Genomic DNA, 12,483 nt, shown 5'->3' with positions numbered 1-12,483 from the left:
TGTTGTAGTAACAAATTTCTAGTTATATAGTAAATATCTAGAAGCATTGTTTTCTGAAATATTGCCAGAGGGTATTAAATCTACAGTTCTTTAGGGATGACTAAGTAGCCTATATTAACCCCAGGCACTTGGGTTATAACCCCACAAAAATTAGCTGATTTTCTTATTTATTATTAATAAACATTAGAATTAGTGAAATATTAATAATATTTAGTCCAAGTACTATTTTTAGGAATTCTCTGAAGCTACATGGCATACTCTGAAGCCACAGAGTAGTGGAAACCCTCCATTAGCCATACTAATTAAAGAAGGCAGGGGCTGATTACCCCCCCATAGTTGCATATATAGTAACTTGACCTTTTCAAAGCTCTTTTCTATGTAGTGTCATTTAAATATTATAAGACTCTTATAAACCTTTTTAAAGGGTTTTTTATTCCAGATGACAGAAAATAGAGGCAAACATCTAAGGTCATATAATTGATTAAAGGCGAAAGCAGGACTAGACGCCAGGCCTTTCTGCCGGCTCCCCTCTACAGTGATTCTATAAATCTATCACGGCTTCCTGGCCATGGATCCACCAGACTGTAAGTGGCATGAGGCCACAGAGAGACCATGTCTGACTTGCTCCCTGCTGGGTCTAGCATAGTATCTGACACACAATAAGTACATTATTAATGAGTGACTAAATTCATTTTCTTAGAGTTGCTTTAGTCACCTGCATGGTAAAATGGGGCATATAGCAGTGCCAAATATCTTTGCTTTTAAAATGCTATTGGCATTATCAGGAATAAACAAAAAGGAAAATACTATCTTTTCAAAACCATATGTGTTGATTCCCAAAGAGATCAGAATTCTGAGCCAGGAACCCGTTTCAGCACAAAAGGTAGCAAGTGGTATGTTTTTCAGCTTCCTGGAAAATTAAGTGTTGAATTGATGGGAGAAGTGGAAGAGTGAAAACAGAGCCTTAACGTGGGAAAAGGAAAAACTGACTGCAAGGTCTCAGGCATAATAATGACCATTTGCAAGGGTGGCACAATGGTCCGGCTGTAGCTAACCTACCATGGCGAGAAATGGGCTTGCTAAAGGAGTGAGGATTCACCCAGAAGGACACACGTCAGCCAGAGAGAATCCACTCTGTGGCAGGAAGATATAGCTTTGAGGCAGGCCAAGCCCATGAACAAGGCACACAGAGACCCGGAGCAGAAGAGCCATTCTGGGAACGGCTGCACAGACTTTCTGTAAAACTCTCTGTGCTTAGACATGCTAGAGCAAGGGAGAATGAGGAGGAGCTGGCCTCCTTCAGTTTATTATGGCCCCAGCCCATAGGGCTCTCACTGCCAACTACCCCTGAGAACCACACTCAGAAATGAGAAGGTGAGTGTTCAAGAGGCCTCCTAACCTGGCAGACTATTCCTTTTCTATGAAGACCTCATGAACATCACTTAGAGCTCCATCTTCCTAAACCATATACCCAAACACATACATTCCATTATCATTCCTATTTTCTATTCATCACCACAGCACCATATTTCCAATTCTTTTGGGATTTGAGATATCCACTATGATTCCAAGATCATTTTTTAAGGGCTTCCATAAAAGCCCTTCTCCACTATACATTTCTTAATACTTCATATGCTAATTACAGAGACAAGTTATCCAAAATAATTAAGTAATGAGGCATTCTGGATGAGCAAGTCATTTAGATAACTGAAAGCCAATTCACTAAGTGCCAAAATATTTCTGTAGTCTTGCTAAAATAAATGATGCCTTAGTAAACAGAGAATATCAAATATAATAGTTCAAAATTCTACTCAACCTTCAAGATCCAGTCTGAATACAAACACTTCCTGAAAGCATCCTCCAACCTCCCTCGCCACTTCCATCCACCACAAGAAATAACCTCTCTTGTATCTGTGATCCTACAGTTTGATTATACCTCCTTCACAGCACACAACATGGTCTGCTTGAGGTTAGAGATTTAAATGCACCTTGTCTAACTTTTAAAAATTAAGTTCCTTGAGACCAGGGACCTTCTTTTTTAACCCCAAGGTACCTAGTTCACAGCAGGCATACAAACACTTAAACTGAATACTCGTAGTGACTCAAACATTATAAGGAACATCATCATACAGCAGAGACTGCAAAGGTTCCTGAGTTCTGTAGGGCAGGAAAGTGTGACATTAGAAGAACATGTTACTATCATTAAAATGCTCATTGGCTTCTGTTCAGTACTTCTCGGCTTTAGAAGAAAACATTCTTCTAAAAGGGAAAAATTCTGAATCTCTAATTTTTTCTAAAATGGAATTACTTTTTAAAAATCTCAACTTGCAAATTGAAAGTTCTGGTTAAGTTGGCATTGCTAAACCTCCAATGCCACATTTTCTAGGTCTCAAGATGTGCATTCAAGTGGCTCCCTGCAGTTGACCAGGGAGATGAGACAGCAAGTGGAAGTACGTAGTAAGTGACAGGAATATCACCGAGATGCTAGGCCATGTTTGGCACCCAGTTCACCAGTTTGAAAGCCAGGCTTCTCAGTACCAGCAGTGCTAAGAGGAAATAAGAAATGGAATACACAATAGAGCAAAGCAAATTTTAGGTTCAAGGTCCATAGCAACCACTTTTAGTAGGGCTGACAACATTCTTTTCCCAAAGCTTTAGTGTTTAGACAAACCAGGTGGTAAATATAGTTTAAGTATTCTAAACACTGCAACTCAAACTCAAAACCTCCTTACTAGCAATAGGGGATTCTAAGTAGTCAGCCAAGAATAGCTGATTCCAAGTTCCCTCCTCAGCAGCTACTCCTTTGCAGGATACCTCTTCCTTATGATTTAAAGGAACAGAATTTTCTTGGTGAAAATAGGGAGAATGAGGTGGTAGGGATGATAATATCATGATATTAAGTATCTAATTATATATGCTGCCCCTTGGGGATAATAACTGCTCTTGTCTTTGATGGTTTTTTAATCCAGTATCTTCAAAGACAGAATTGTGTCACATAAGTTAATTTTACAAATAACGATGTACTAAAACATACAAGCTTATGATGGAAAGCTTTCTAAACTGCATTACTGCCTTCTCAGCCTTTCTGAACTAACCAAACCATAATTTGACCTATTCTTGTTGAACAGGATAACAATTATGATTAATCAATGTATTCAGAAACCACTGAAGCAAACAAGACTGTTCCCTCTACAATGAATGTCCCCAAACTTCTATACTTTGAATTATTGTGTATAGCGTTTCTGTCTCTGTCATCACCAGCTGAATCTTCTTGCTTCTGTCAATAAATGTGCTACTAATGGAGGGTCCCTTAATTCACAGCTTCTGATATCAGATAAACCTGGAAAGGCAAGTTATTCAGAGTCATGCGGTAAGGCTTGCTCCCACCAGTCTTACCTCCTTCAGACCCAGGCAGTCAGCTTCCAGACCCCATGTTCTCAATCACTACAGCTGCATTTCCCAAACTTGCCTAATTATAAAGAATTACCAGGTGTGTGTGTGGGTTGGCGGGTGTTAAAATATACATTCTCAGTCCCCCTCCTAGAAATTCCAATTCACTGGGCCCGGGATGGAGCTCTGAAATTTGTATTTTTAACACACACCCTCAGATGATTTTCCGGACCAAGTTTAGAAACACAATACTATATATGTCATTGGTGCTGCCCACTTGGAATTGGGATTCCTTCCGAAGCATAATGAACCTGGGCCAAGGCCAACTCTTTCCAGAGAGACCTTGCAACCAATAAAGCTTCCAGGTCTGCTCTTCCACTGCCCTCAGACAAAATCCTCTGATCTGAGGTTCCTGCAGGCTGCCCACAACACCTCCTCTCATTGCTGGTACTTCATCCACTGAAGACTGAGCATGCCTTCCTTCTCTCCACCCCAATGTCCTCCTATCCTTCTAATGGCTTCTCTGACAACACGATGACTCAAACAACTCTCCAGTCTCTCAGTTATTGGACCTCCTTGACTTTACTCATCTTCACTGAGTTCACTTCAGTCATTTGTGTCTGTGGCAAAACCTAGGAGCCTGTCACGTCCAGTAATTAATTGCTCCAACTCTGAAATCTTCCACTCACATGTCCCTCTCTAACCACATCCTCCTATTACTCCATCACTCCATTACACCCATTCCTTGACTTCATCAACACATCTGCTCCTTTTCTCCTCCCCACCCAGCCCAGAGACTCTTACCTAACATGTTAATCAATCCCTGGCCAATACTCTCAGTTCATCTGCTCCACTGGCCTTCTGCCACTCACCCCAAGGAAACCCCAACCCTGGCTCGATCCAACTATATGCCTTCTTTGTTCCTAAAACCAGGCAGCAGAATGCTACTGGCACCGCAATCAATGCATGGTCTCCTACCTCAACGGAACTCTGCATACTGCCTAGAGATCATGGACGTGGCCCCAAAGCCACTCTTCCTCTTCCTGACCTCAATTGTATGTCAAATCTCCTTGTTTTTCCTTTGACCTCTTCCCATTTACTCTTAGCAGATAACCTCACCTTCTATTTCACAGAGATGATGGAGGCCACCAGACTACTACTTGCTCATAAAGCCATCCCACCAGAAAATGCAACTACACCCAGATACACCAACTTAAGGGCTGCCAAGCCCATGGTACCTGTACTGGGCCTACTGTTTGCTTGGTTATTTGAAGTAAGCTCCCTGATGAAAATCATTACTGAAGTAAGCAGCAATCACGGTGAGTACCTTTCTGGTGAAAGGGAAAAAAAGAGTCAGCCTCTCAAAGGATCTCTCTACCCTGAGAATCTTTCCTAAGATGGGGAGGAGTTTAAAAAGAAGATAAGAAAGCTGTCTTACCTATAAGCATTTAACAAGTTTAAATCCATACATAAAGTTGCCATACATCAATAGAATGATTATAAATCCCAAGCCAAATAGTTAATTCCCTGATAATTTTGATAAGTTCAAAACCAGAGTCAGTGAAACAATACTATTAGTTATGGTCTATCTTTCACTCTTATCCAAATTTTAATTTGTTGATGGGGCTACAAGTCTTTTCCTGAGGGTTTTTTTCCTCCTTATAATATTAATAGCTAACATTGATTGTTTTTTGTGTATGCTACTCACAATGACCCTGTGAGACAAGAACTATTATTTTTCTCCATTTACAGCTGAAAAAATAGACCTAGACATGTTAAGTAATTTGCCCAGGAGCTGACAGCTACAGAGTGGCAAAGGTAAAATTAAAACACAGCACCTGAACACAGCTAATCTATGTGCTTTGGCTTAGTGCTTATTAACAGAAACCTCCCAGGAAATGCAACACCCTCACCCAAGCATTCTTATTTTTTAAACTCCAGTATATGCTTAGAAACACAAACATGAGGAACCATCAAATATTATTATAGCATATTTCACATTCATTCATTTCTACCTTCATATCAGAAGGCAGTAATGAATAAGAAGTCTCTACAGTCAGATCATGTAGATTCAAATGCTAGCTCCACCGCTTTCTTAGCTGCATAAGTTAAAAATTACTTAACTTCTCTAACTCAATTTTCTCAACTAAAAATAGAAATGATAATAACCATCACCACCTTAGTGAGTTCTCCCAGAGATTTAGAGATAATGCGTGAACGCACTTAGCAATGGACCTGGCACACAGTAAGTTTCAAAAAAAGGTTAGCTGTTATATTATTATTCAAATTGAGGACCTTCACCTACTGGATTCTAGCAGAGCACTGGGTGTCAGGACTGTACCATAAACAGGACAAGGCTGTGCTTGGCCTCATAAATCTTGCAGTCTATTAGGTGAGTAGACAATAAAGAAGGAAACAAATACACAAATGAAATACTTGGAATTTTGGTGAAGTGCTAAGCAGGAAACGCCCATACGCTGAGAGAGGGGACAATGGGGAGGAAACTACTGCAGAAGGGGTGACGAGGAAAGGCCCCTCTGAGGAGGGACATTTTAGCTGAAACCGGATGTTTGACAAGGCTCTTTCTATGAGAAGAGTGGGAGGGAAGAGCGCCGAGCAGAGGGAAGGGCCTGCAGAGAAGAGGAGACCTTGGCATGTTTGAGGAACTGACGGTGCTCCAACCTGACAGAAGCATGGTGAGCAAGGAGCAGAGGTTAGAGAGGGAGGCAGGGGCCGGGCACCTCAGAGTAAGAAGTGTGGATGTGGGTCAAAGTACAGTGGGAAGCCACCAGGCAGGGGTGAGGAGGGTGACACGATCTGATTTACTTTTTAGTAGGATGACTCTGGCTGCCATGGGGAGAATGAGTTAGAAGAAGGCAAGCGTGGAAGCTGGGAGACCAGGCACCAGGCAGCAGAAGTCATTCAGTTGAGAGGACGGTGGCTGGATTAGGAAGATGGAGGGAAGGGAGGATTTGAGGTATTCTGGAGGCTGGGCCAACAGGCCACGCTGATGGATTGGATGTGGGTGAGGAGTCGAAGAATCAAGGATGACTTTCAGGTGTCTGGCCTGAACAATGAGTGGACAGTAAAGACACTGAGACAGAAAAGGCTGGGGCAGGGGAAGGCTGGCGGAGAGGAAAGGAAGGGGTCAGGAATGAGGAATACAAATTTGGAAGTTTGAGAGGGAGATTGAGAGATCAATTTTGGACATGTAAAGTTTGAGATCACTGTGAGGCAGCAAGTAGAAATAGCAGGAAGGCGTTGGCTAAAAACGCAAGTCTGGAACTAGAGAAAGGTCCAGGTGGGAGGTGTAACTGAGGGAGTCATCCACATCCAGAGGGTACTAAAGTCCTGGGAATGGATGAGGTCATGTAGGGAGAGAAAATGATGAGAGAAGGGAGGTAGCCAAGCGAGAAAAGAGAAGAAATAATAAGAAATTAGGTTGGTAATCTAAAACTAAACATGGTAACGTAGCCCATACAAAAACACACAGATCTGCCCCAACTACATCCTCAATAGATGCCTGTGGAACAAATAAAAATAAATTCTTAACACATTCCTTTTGGGCCTTAAAAAGAATAAATTGTTCATTTAAGATTTTTTTCCTCGACTTCTTGTGTATTTGGGGCATAAGAAAAAAGTTTTTGAAGGTCTCTGTTTGGAATGTGTTCAAAGGGATCCTTCTTCTTTAGAGCAAAAAGCGAAGTTTTTTTTCAAAAACTCACTAAAATTAAACGTAGCCTACTTGAAATTCAAGCCTTTGAAAAGCTTAGACTCATACTATATCCTCTCTGTAAAAATTCTACCCCAAGATACAATTTTTCCTATCCTTATAATGAAAATGCAATTATATGCTTGTCGACAGATGTCATTTCATCCTGAAAGATGAAACTGGTACTTTCAAACAGTTCGAGAGTCACATGAGAGATGTAAAATGCTCAAGAGATCAAGGATTTATTTTAAAATGTTAACAAAAAAACTTAAGTATACCTGCAAGGCCATCCAAAAACTGATAAGCAGGGAGTTGAAAAGGATAGAATTGCCAGGAAAATAAGTAAACATAACAGCTACTCCTCCAATGAAAACACATTCACGCTGTAATTCTATCTGGGTGTCTGTCGACACGAAAAACTCACTATGCTCTTGAGCTTATACACCACTAAGAACCACCAAATGGAAATCACAGCTGTGAACATAACTGGGGTACTTTCTACTTTTCAAAGACTTTCAATGTGACACAAGGACAATGCATAAGAAGGAAAGTCAGTAACATTTGCCAAAAATGTTCCTTCCCTCGATTGTTCAAGTTAAATCAAGACTAATTCTCTTTGAGATCATAAGCCTCACTTGTAAAATTCTTCTCAGGTATATAAAGGAGAGGACTATCCTGACTTTTAAGGGGTTGTTATCCCAGTTCATGATATAGCTACCGAAAGCCTCTGAGGCTACCAGGAAAGTCACACGAATGGATGGATAATGAGCATTCATTCATTCGTTCATTCAAGAAATATTGATTAAGCACTTATAAATGTATCAGGTGCTGTTCTGGGCCCTGAGGATACATCTGGGAAAAAAGTCTCACACTTCCGGGTTAATGGGGGGAAAGAGATAATAAACCAACAAATAAATACGTATTTACCAAGTAGTGGTAGGTGCCATGAAGAAAAGTGGGTTAAGGGGAACAGGAGAAGCAGATGTATTTTACACAGAATGATCAGGGAAAGCCTGATAAAGTTGTATCTGAGCAGAGACATGAGGCAAGAACTATGATATCCAGGGAACAGAGTTATAGGCAGAGGGAACAGCAAATGCAAAGGTTCTGAGGCTGGCATACGCTTGAAGTTTTTAAGAAATAGCAAAGAGATCCATCCAGCAAGGCTGGAAGTGAGGACAGGGAGGTAGTCTAGTAGGCCACGGCAAGGACTTCAGGTTTCACTTTAAGATGAAAAGCTACTGGAGCACTCTAAGCAGAGGATCCAACATACTTTTTTAAAGGATCACAAAGGGAACACAAGTTCTTACCCATAAAACCAAGTCATATCTTTCATAATCTATTTATAAGTGGAAAAAAGCATACAATAAAACAATCTTCTAGTATGATAGGATTTTTGTAAGAAAAAATACTTATACATGGGAACAAAGGACTAAAAAGATAAATACCAAACTGTGGTTTACTATGGTTTGTGGGATTGTGGGGTTTTTTTCTTACGCTTTTGTTTTTCTAGTTTTCTGCCTTAACCATGAATTATTTTTGTAATTTTTAACGTTGTCTGAAAAAAAGGAAAAAAAAACCCACTCCCACCGTGAGATTGCTTGAATCTCTGAATAGAGTCTGAAATCTTACTTAAATATGAAAAAAATAAATAAAACACGAAGAACATTTTCTCCAAAAATTACCCCGCTTCCCATGCAGTGTTTGCCTGTTATGAAGCACAGAACAAATCAAGCGCTGCTCAATGTATCCAGGTCACAAAACCAACTTGGTTAATATGTTTATCATTACATAGTAGCTCTGTCCTCTACAGCAACTTTGATATCATCTTTCCAAGGCAGCAAGAGAAGGGCCCTTTTCATTAATTTCCTAAGACTCTTTGATGCTACTTTGCCGCTTCTGGATTTTTCCACTGTATGTCTCTTAGAAACAAATTAAGCCCGAATAAATTGTTCCAGCTAATGAAGTGCGCTTTTGGCTCTTTCCCCATGGTTGAGAATTATCCGGCAAAATACCAATTGTTTTCAGGACGCATTTTCTCTTAGTTTTGAAATATTGCAATACCAAGCTTCGGCAAATAAAGAACATCAAGATAACAACATACAAGATTACGTATAAATGGAAACTACTGTAATCCTTTTTTAAAGTGAGGATGTGTGGAGGTCTCACGAATAAACATACTATGTGTTCACATGACACAGACAAAAACAGAAAGGAGTATGCCCTTCCTCCTCCTCTACCTAAACCCCCATCACATAACAGCTTCTCACAGGGCACAAGCCCAGGGCAATCACTGCTCAGAAATGCAAACCACGCAACTCAAGATGACTCAAGCTCTCAAACACTTTCCACCTAAACTCTACAGCCCACCCACTCCTCAATCACTTCCGACAGGATTCCCTGAATGAAGATCCCAAACTGGGAAAGTTTAACAAGCCCCCAACTCGCTCACACGCCACCCGGGAACGCGGGGCCCAGGTTCACTGTTTTCGTGTGGGCAAACAAGGGTCCCGGGATTCAAGAATCTACTGTACCCCGAGTGGTTCGAGTCCCGGTCAGCTGCCTCCCTGGCCAAGCGTTCGCTCTTTACACCAGAGGCATGGGCGGCCCCATCCCGCAGGACGGGCGGCTCCCGGCCGCACGCCGGTCAGGCCGCCCCCCGCGCCCCGCTCCCGGCCCTCGGGCGCACTCGCGGCGCTCACACACTCGGACACGCACCCTCGCACGGCCAGGCGGGCATCTGAGGACACCCCACTTCCCCTCCACAACCCCCGCGTCGCTCCTGTCGCAGCTGTGTGGCCCGCGGGGCTCCACCGACCCCCAGCAGCGGCGGCACCCTCACGCCCCCAGGACGCCCGCGGGCAGCCGGAGGGGGGCGATGACAGATGGGGCGAAGGGCGGGGCTCCGGGGGGAAGGGGCGGAGCCTCCCAGCATGGGGGTGCTGGCGGCTGACAGAAAGACCGGGGCAGCGGGCGGGAGGGGTTGGCGGACGCTGCGGGCAGAGCCGGGGGTCAGGCGTGGCGGGAAGGAGCTCGCGCAGACACAGGGGGGTGACAGGCAGAGAGACACACAGACACGGGGACTGACAGTCGCGAGGGCACACGGGGCCGCCGGGCCGCGGCGGGCGCTCACCTGGCAGCGGCGGCGGCGGCGGCGCCCGCGGCCGGGCCGCTCTCCCCGCGCTCCGGGCTTCGCTCCCGGCAGGCGGCCGGCCGGCCGGCCGGCACAGGGCCCGCGGAGGCGGCGGCGGCGACGCCGGAGCCGCGGACTGCTGAGCGGCGGGGACGCAGCTGCACCAACCGACTCCGGGCCGCTCGGCTCCGCTCGGCCGCGCTCGGAGGCGCTCGGCTCCGCTCGGCCCCGCTCGGCTAGGCTGGGGGCGTGGCCCGAGGCCCCCCGCCCAGGTCGCCTCTGGCGCCCGAGGGGCGGGGCTTTCGTGCGGGCGCAAGCCCCCTGACGTCGCGGGGAGCGGACCTTGCCCCGGGCGCATGCGCGGGCGCCGGTCCTGCTTTTCCCCTCGTGGAGCCTAAAGGGGGCGGGAAAGGAGGGGACAGGGGGCGGATGCTGCGGCCCCAGAGGTTCCCGGCTTTTGTACTCCATATCCTGGTCTTTCTAGAGGACCACTTAAGGAAGGCCACACCAGGCTACACTTTCAAAAGCGCACATTCAGGGCAGGGACGTCTGGCCCTTCTCCCCACAGTCAAGTGTTTCCCAGCAAGCATCGCCTGGAAGTTGATTTTTCTTTTATCCCACCAACGCTTCACTGCAGTTTTTAATCTCTTCTGTTTTAACAACAACTTCTGATGACTGATTTCTTAACATTAAATCTTCAGGTACTCGAGAACTTTCAAGCATCAGTTAGCCCCCCCCAGGTACAATAATGCTTCCTTTCTTCGCAGCTTCTATTGTGTAACCTGTAACGCCTGGGATGGCCGTGGGCCCTTTTCTGAGTTTTTGTCGCATTTTCCAGGCACCTTTTTTGTTATGGAGCCCAAGTCTATAGCTGTTTGCTCAGAAAGTGGTCCCCCAGAAAGTGGTCCCCACGTTTAGAATTTAGTATACAGCAAGAGCTCTGCAGTCTGTACACCTGGGGAATCACAGAGTGCCTTTTTTTTTTTTTTTTTGGTTATTTATTTTTGTGAGGAAGATCAGCCGGAGCTAACATCTGCCAATCTTCCTCTTTTTTTGCTGAGGAAGACTGGCCCTGGGCTAACATCCATGCCCATCTTCCTCTACTTTATATGGGACGCTGCCACAGCATGGCTTGACAAGCGGTGCGTCGGTGTGTGCCCGGGATCCAAACTGGCAAACCCCGGGCAGCTGCAGCACAGCGAGCGCACTTAACCTCTTGTGCCACCGGGTAGGTCCCCCCAGAGTGACTTTGGACATGCTATTCAATCTTTCATCCATAAAAAGGCAATGAAAATATTAGTAAGTGAGCCAATAGAAATGATTGAAAGCACACGTGAAGTTTTCTGTACAGTGCCTGGTGTTCAATCAATAAGGCTGACTTTAACTTCAGGTTGCATTATAACCTTCAGATCCTGAAAACCAGTGAACATATATATATATATACATAAGTATTGAGTAATATGTCAAACTTGACGTGTCCAAAGCCAAACTGTGGAACTTGCCCCTCAGCTTGCCCCTTTCACAGACTTCCCCACCTCAGTTAATGTCAATTCTATCCTTCTGGTGGCTTGGGCCAAACCTTGGAGTCCTTCTTGACTCCTCTCTTCCTATCATATCCCACATGTAATCCAGTAGCAAAGCCTGTCAGCTCTACCTTTAAAATTTCCTCATTTGAGCCCTCATCTTCTCTTTCCTGGAATTTTGCAATAACCTTCTACCTGCTCTCCCTGAATCTATTATGCTCTCAGAGAGCTTGTTCTCAAGCAGCCAGAAGGATTCTGTTAAAACATATTTCTCCTCTTCTCTGAAGCCTCCAATGTCTTCGCACCTCACTCAGAGCAAAAACCAAAATCTTTTTTTCAAGGGCCTCCAAAATCCTATGTGATCTGCCTCCTTACCCTCCCCCACCTCTCTAACTGCATCTCCTTCCACTCTACTCCCTTACTCCATCCCAGCCACACTAGCCTCCTTCCTGCTCCTGGAACATGCAGGCTCACTCCAACCTCCAGACCTTTGCATTTGGTGTTTCTTCCCCCAAGATATAAGGTGTGTGCCCTTACTCCAAATTTCTACTCAGAAGACACCTCCCCAGAAAGATCTTCCAAGACCACTCTACTAAAATATCAAGTCCCAACCCCTATCACACTCTCTCCCCTCATCCTGCTTTACTTTTCCTCATAGCCCTTATGACCTGAATATCATCTGTAACGTCCTGAGGGCAAGGACGTTGTGTTGCTCATTTGCAGCC

The 12,483-nt window shown here is 44.6% G+C and overlaps 1 protein-coding gene across 4 annotated transcripts in view; it reads right to left on the bottom strand.

The window, feature by feature from the left end:
* ZHX3 (zinc fingers and homeoboxes 3) overlaps positions 1-12,483 on the bottom strand; it is a 130,705-nt gene that overhangs the window by 99,843 nt on the left and 18,379 nt on the right. Inside the window, exon 1 of one of the 4 annotated variants that reach the window (XM_087445267.1) lies at positions 10,236-10,315. The exons of 2 other annotated variants lie outside the window; for them this stretch is intronic. The gene's annotated coding sequence lies outside the window, so the exon portion shown is untranslated. Of the gene's footprint in view, positions 1-9,820; positions 9,883-10,235; positions 10,316-12,483 lie in introns of those variants that run through there. One more of the 4 variants, XM_004430395.3, reaches the window with a different exon arrangement.

This window comes from Ceratotherium simum, chromosome 21 (assembly GCF_057802395.1).
Source record: "Ceratotherium simum simum isolate JZ-2026a chromosome 21, ASM5780239v1, whole genome shotgun sequence".
NCBI classification, from domain to species: Eukaryota; Metazoa; Chordata; class Mammalia; order Perissodactyla; family Rhinocerotidae; genus Ceratotherium; species Ceratotherium simum.
The sequence above is the reverse complement of the archived record's forward strand: the minus strand, read 5'-3'. Positions and strand labels throughout refer to the sequence as shown.